Source organism: Mandrillus leucophaeus, unplaced genomic scaffold (assembly GCF_000951045.1).
Source record: "Mandrillus leucophaeus isolate KB7577 unplaced genomic scaffold, Mleu.le_1.0 Scaffold516, whole genome shotgun sequence".
NCBI classification, from domain to species: Eukaryota; Metazoa; Chordata; class Mammalia; order Primates; family Cercopithecidae; genus Mandrillus; species Mandrillus leucophaeus.
Window position 1 is genome coordinate 2139829 of NW_012105542.1, and position 6876 is coordinate 2146704.

The following is a 6876-nucleotide window of genomic DNA, read 5'->3' on the forward strand; positions in this document are numbered from 1 at the left end:
GGGCTAGTTGCTGTGCTAGACTCTTTCATGTCTATTACAAATTTTCCATCCAAACAACCCTGAGGTAGGAATTATTACTATCCCCTTTTTACCAGTGAAGATGCAGAGTCAGATAAGTTGTTCCTTGCCTGAAGGTCACATAACTAATAAAGGCCGGAGCTGGGACTTGGAGCCCTACAAGCTGGCTCCAGGGCTCTCACATTGAACTTTTGTGGGTCTGCTTCTCGCTCTGGCTACTAGGTCCAGGCAGAATGACTGCCAAAATCTCTAGTGAGGAGCTAAGTCAAAAGTTGGCTGGAACAAGCCACGTGTGAGAAATGGGGTCTTGAAGAGGAGACATTGAATGGGATGCCGCTCCTGGTCTGAGGCTGGCTGCCAGGTTCGTGCCATGCTCCACTGCACATAGGGGAGCTCAGAGCTGGTCAGAGCTGGAGGCTGCTGCAGAACTGATGCCTAGAACTTCCTTGCCACCATGGAGCTCCATATGTTCAATATTAGTCATTTCCTTTTCTTTTCTTTTTCTTTTCTTTTTTTTTTTTTTGAGACCGAGTTTCGCTCTTGTTGCCCAGGCTGGAGTGCAGTGGCACAATCTCGACTCACTGCAGCCTCCGCCTCCTAAGTTCAAGCAATTCTCCTGCCTCAGCCTCCTGAGTAGCTGGGTTTACAGGCATGTGCCGCCACACCTGGCTAATTTTGTATTTTTAGTAGAGACAGGGTTTCTCCATGTTGGTCAGGCTGGTCTCGAACTGCCGACCTCAGATGATCCGCCCACCTTGGCCTCCCAAAGTGCTGGGATTATAGGCATGAGCCACCGCGTCCGGCCAAGATTAGTCATTTCTAAAGGTAATTCTGATCAGACAGAACGTGAGCTGTAACACCTCATAAATTCAGAACACTTGTGGGATGGACTGTGCTTCCTTCAGTGGAAAAGTGGTTCGTTTTGGCTGGGCGCGGTGGCTCACGCCTATAATACCAGCACTTTGGGAGGCCGAGGTCAGGAGTTTGTAGACCAGCCTGGCCCATATGGTGAAACCCCGTCTCTACTAAAAATACAAAAAATTAGCTGAGCGTGGTGGCACATGCTGGTAGTCCCAGCTACTCGGGAGGCGGAGACACAAGAATCACTTGAACCTGGGAGGCGGAGGTTGCAGTGAGCCGAGATCGTGCCACTGCACTCCAACCTGGGCGACAGAGTGTGACTCTGTCTTATTAATAAATAAATAAATAAATAAGAAAAGATGTTTGTTTTTTACAATGTGTGGTTCATACTCCTGAGTGGCCTTATTAGCTTTTTGGTTAGGAGACAAGGGAAGGAACTTTCTTGGATCAGTGTGTGCTGGTGATTTTATTGCCTTTTCCTCTTAATTCAATCCCACTCTTTCTCTTCCTCAAGTCTTGACCACCCAGCCCCCTACCCCAGGAATCATGGGGGACAAGTCTGGGAGACCACAGAAAAAACACCAATGACACTGAGCTATTAGAGATCAAAACTGGGTCAGGAAGAGCTCATGTTAAGCTTTCACATGTGCTAAGAACACTGAAAGAAACGTACTGATTTCCATCTTGATAGTGCCAGTTAATTGACAGATGTGGGACAAGATGAGGGAGAGGTCAAAATCCCCCTAACTTCCCAAAGCAAAAGACAAGCGTATAATGATCAGAAACGTAATAGTAGTGTCAGAAGCACGCAATCAGCTATGGACGGTGAAACACATAATGGTTCTATCTGTTCTGAGATTGTAAAAGCACAATTATTTTCATCAGGATAAAAAATAAACACGAAGAAAAACTATACTGTTGAATGGAACATGCTACAACCTATGTTTATGGAGCACATTCCAAGTTGTATATGCATTATCTACGATCCTCACTATAAGCCAGCATTTAGAAATTAGTAACTTCAGGCCAGGCGCGGTGGCTCACGCCTGTAATCCCAGCACTCTGGGAGGCCAAGGTGGGCGATTCACGAGGTCAAGAGTTCAAGACCAGCCTAGCCAAAATGGTGAAACCCTGTCTCTACTAAGAATACAAAAATCAGCCAGGCATGGTGGCGGGCACCTGTAATCCCAGCTACCTGGGACGCTAAGGCAGGAGAAATGCTTGAACCCAGGAAGCGGAGGTTGCAGTGAGCTGAGATCATGCCATTGCACTCCGGCCTGGGCAGCAGAGCAAGACTCTGTCTCGGCAACAACAACAACAAAAAAATATATTGACTTCACAGATAGGATACATTTGCTCAGAAATTATGAAAACTGCCCAAGGTCACCCAGCTGGTACAAGTCACAGCAAGGAACTGAACTTGGTGACAGTCACTACTGATTCTAAAAGTCTTACTCTTGCCTTTTTTTTTTGGCGGGGGAGCAGGGACGGAGTTACACTCTTGTTGCCCAGGCTAGAGTGCAATGGTGCGATCTCAGCTCACTGCAACCTCTGCCTCCTGGGTTCAAGTGATTCTCCTGCCTCAGTCTCCCAAGCAGCTGGGAAGCTGGGATTACAGGCGCCCACCACCACACCCGGCTAATTTTTTTTTTTTTTTTTTTTTTTGTAGAGATGGGGTTTCACCATGTTGGCCAGGCTGGTCTCGAATTCTTGACCTCAAGTGATCCACCCGCCTTGGCCTCCCAAAATGCTGGGATTACAGGTGTGAACCACTGCGCCTGGCCAAAACTCTTAGTCTTTCTACAATCTCTAACAGTGGGAGAAATGCTCTGGGCAGGTGCTGTAGCAAACACAGACTGCATATCAGGCAGAAAGATCCCAAGATTTGTCCCAGCCTTCAAATGGGATGGCCTACTCTCTTTTCAGTGAGAATACTTCATTTCCATTATTACCCTAACTGCAAACTGTATTCACCCAATTTTGCACCAAAATACAGCATCCCCAAGAACAGAACTCTCTTTTTTTTTTTTTTCTAAAGAGACAGCATCTCACTCTGTTGCCTAGGCTGGGGTGCAGTGCAGTGATCATGGCTCACCGCAGCCTGAACTCCTGGGCTCCAGCGATCTTCCCACCTCAGCCTCCCAAGTAGCTAAGACTACATGTGGTTGCCACCATGCCTGGCTAATTTTCTTTTTTTATTTATTATTACTGTAGCAGGATGAGCCACAGACAAAACTCCTCAGACACCGGATTAAAGAAGGAAGACCGCGGGGCGCGGTGGCTCACGCCTGTAATCCCAGCACTTTGGGAGGCCGAGACGGGCGGATCACGAGGTCAGGAGATCGAGACCATCCTGACTAGCACAGTGAAACCCCGTCTCTACTAAAAACACAAAAATCAGCCCGACGCGGTGGCGGGCGCCTGTAGTCCCAGCTACACGGGAGGCTGAGGTAGGAGAATGGCGTGAACCCAGGAGGCGGAGCTTGCAGTGAGTGGAGATCGCGCCACTGCACTCCAGCCTGGGCGACAGAGCGAGACTCCATCTTAAAAAAATAAATAAATAAAAATTTAAAAAATAAATAAAGAAAGAAAGAAAGAAGGAAGAGGTTTTTTATTCGGCCGGGAGCGTCGGCAGACTCGCGTCTTAAGAGCCGAGCTCTCCGAGAAAGAAATACCCGGCCTTTTTGAAGGCTTACAACTTTAAGGGGTCCACGTGAAAAGGGTCGTGATAAATCAAGCAAGCGTGGGAAATGTGACTGGGGGGCTACATGCATCAGCTAACAGAACAGAAAGTTTTACAATGCTTTTTTCCTACAGTGTCTGAAATTTACAGATAAGTAGTTTAGGTCAGGGGTTGATGTTATTATTACTTTGTTTAACTCCTAGGGCCAGATGGTAGTGCCAAGGTTGTCTGGCTATTTATCTTACTTTTGTTTCTTCCTCTCTTTCCTCCTGTCTTGTGAACTAGGCAAGGTGAGGGGAGGAGGGCAGCAGCAGTAGTGGTCTCCTTCCTTATTACTATTATTATTGGAGAGAAAAGGTGTTACTGTTACCCAGGTCTCAAACTCCTGGCCTCAAGCAGTCCTCCCAATTTAGCCTCCCAAAGTGCTAGGATTACAGGCATGAGCCACTTCATCTGACACAGAGAATTCACATATCACCCCTTCTCCACTTTTTTTTTCTTTTTTTGAGACAAGGATTCACTGTGTTGCCTAGGCTAGAGTGCGGTGGCACCATGCCGGCTCACTGCAGCCTCAGTCTCCTAGGATCAATCAATCCTCCCACCTCAGTCTCCCACTCAGCTGGGACTACAGGCGCGCGCCACCACGCCCAGCTAATTTTTCGTATTTTTAGTAGATACCGGGTTTCGCCATGTTGCCCAGGCTGGTCTCGAACTCCTGGGATCAAGAGATCCACCTGCCTCGGCCTCCCAAGTGCTGGGATTACAGGAGAGAGCCGCTGCGTCCGGCCCGTCTCCACTTTTAAAATTTCCAGTGACAGAAACTGTGAAAAGCAACAAGAGTTGTGTGTTTTAATATCCTAAACTCGAAGACAAACATAAATGTAAATAAAAACTGTCACAGCTCTCTGCAATCTTCAGTTTGGGTCTTCCAGGCTGCTGCAGCGTTGTTCACAAATCCACACACCTCTAAAGGCAGGCACAGAGCGCTTTCCTGGGTAGTCGGGTGGCCTGCTGGTAGTTGCAGGCTTCTGGTTTCCCACCTTAATGGCGATGGCAGGGCAACCTGTTTTGGTGATGCTCTTTGCACAAGCAGTTCTTTCTGCCCGGAACGCCCTTCCCCAGCCTTTGCCTTAATAAATACCACTCTTTCTTCAAAACTCTGCCCAACAGGGGCGCCTTTTTGACGAGCTTTGTCGTCAGACTCCCTAATACAGTTCATAGTTTTCACATTTTTGTACAATCTGTTCAAGTTCTAACTCCTCGCCCAAAGGGCTGCGGGCTCACCGCCGGCGCTCATGCCTAGCACCACGGCGAGCGAAGATGCGGAGTTCATAAAGCAGAATTACCCGGTGTTATCATTCTCAACACTAAAACAGCTCACCCTTTTCCGGTAAGTAGTTCCTGATAGTCCGGCCCAGCCCTCCGCCCGGCCCCGCCCTCGCCTGGCTCCGCTCTGCGCCTGTGCCTCGGGAATCCAGGCTGGGGCATTCTCCAACCCCCTCGCTGGAAGCCTTCACTATTCTCCTCCCTGTGGGTGGAGCGAAGTTTGGGCACTTGGGTCCTACCGTTGTTATTAGTCTTTAGTCGTAATTAATATTAAATAACAAAATTAAATGGGTTTATTTTTAGTGAAAAGTTAATTCTCCTTGTTTTTGGCTTTGCCCCTCGTGCACCAAATGGTACAGTCCCACACCAGCCACCCTCCCTACCCAACACCCCTGGCGCCTGCGACGGAGAGGCGCCTTCCGTGCTGTCGTCATCACGTCGGCCGGAGCTAGCGCTCCGTCCTGGGCCACGCCTCCCGGCGCAACGCCGCTCCTCCCCGGTTACTAAGCGGCCTTGGATACCTGGCCGCGGGATGCTGGGCGGCGTCAGGTGACCGGTGGTCGCTGGGCGTCAGGTAAAGGGCTCCAACAGTGGTGGGCCGGCTGGGGCGGTGGGGCGGCCTGGGAGCTGGCGAGGGCCTCGACACACTCTTCGAGGCCGCTGGGCCAGTCATAGAACATCCAGGGTCCACCGGGGTGAAGTAAACTGTGGGCGCGGACGTAGCCCGGGGTCCTGGCGCTCTGGCTGGGCGCCCATCTGCAGGGCCTCGGGTGATGCGGCTTTTTTAGTCGTTCCGCTGACTATGAAAGAGCATCGGAAGAGGAATCGTAAAGTCTTAATCTCTCTTCTGTCGTGGCTGCGATCCCTCAGTATTCATGTGGGAAATACTGATTTGACTGGTAATGTTATTGAAGAGAAAGCGAGAGAATGGTTGTGCAGCGTTACCCAAATATTCGTTATTTTTACAGTTTTAAAGGCCTTATAGTATTATTAAGGAAATGCATTTCTAGCTAAGTCTGACAGTGCAGGAACGCAGACCTGCTACTCTCACCAGGGGCTGAACTAACCGAACAAAAAAAATAGATGTGTCACATTAGTGGGATCATGGAGGGGGCAGTTTTTCAACTGGACAAAATGATGTTAAAGTGCTTAAAGAAGAAGAAATATGTGAAAGTAGCCAGGAAAATTCTAAAATTAATGGTAATAAGGGAAATTAGCTCTCCAGAGCCACTAGATATTATAACATAAAGGTATAGCAATTAAACTACTTAGAAGATGGGGGCAGCAGTGTGGGCCCGTAGTCCTGGCTACTTGGTAGACTGAGGCGGGAGGATCCCTTGAGCCCAGGAGTCAGAGACCAGCATGGGCATCAAAGGGAAACTCTATCTCTGAAAAAAAATAAATAAATTTTTAAAAAAGAAAGTTTGGAACTCAGCAGGAGCTTACATTACAGGCAGATAGAATATATTAGAACTCAGAATAAGAGCCAGTTATATATAGGGATTTATTATATAGGGAAGGTGGTACTGAATTTCAAATCAGCATTAGAAAGGTGAATTGGGGTCAGGCAGCTTTTTTAGTAATTTAGAAAATTGAACCAGTCGAGCGAGGTGTCTCACACCTGTAATCTCAGCACTTTGGGAGGCCAAAGCGAGTGGATCACTTGAGGTCAGGAGTTCCAGACTCCTGGCCAACCTGGTGAAAGACCGTCTCTACTATCGCGCGCGCCTGTAATCCCAGCTACTGGGGAGGCTGAGGCGGGAGAATCACTTGAACCCGGGAGGCAGAGGTTGCAGCCAGCCGAGATTGCGCCACTGCACTCCAGCCTGGGTAACAGAGCGAGACTATGCCTCGAAAAAGAAGGAAAAAAAAAAAACGGAATGAAGCCCGTTTTGAGCACCACAATAATTTCCAAATGGACTAAAATTTAAATGTTAAAATATTACATCACGAATTAGCCGGGCGTGTTGGGCGCCTGTAGTCCCAGC

General features: G+C 48.6%; 1 protein-coding gene across 1 annotated transcript in view; it reads left to right on the plus strand.

Moving 5' to 3' along the window:
* Positions 1 to 5015: 5015 nt before the first annotated feature.
* IFT52 (intraflagellar transport 52) overlaps positions 5016 to 6876 on the plus strand; it is a 69678-nt gene continuing 67817 nt past the window's right edge. Inside the window, exon 1 of the mRNA XM_011996483.1 lies at positions 5016 to 5437. The gene's annotated coding sequence lies outside the window, so the exon portion shown is untranslated. The remainder of the gene's footprint in view (positions 5438 to 6876) is intronic.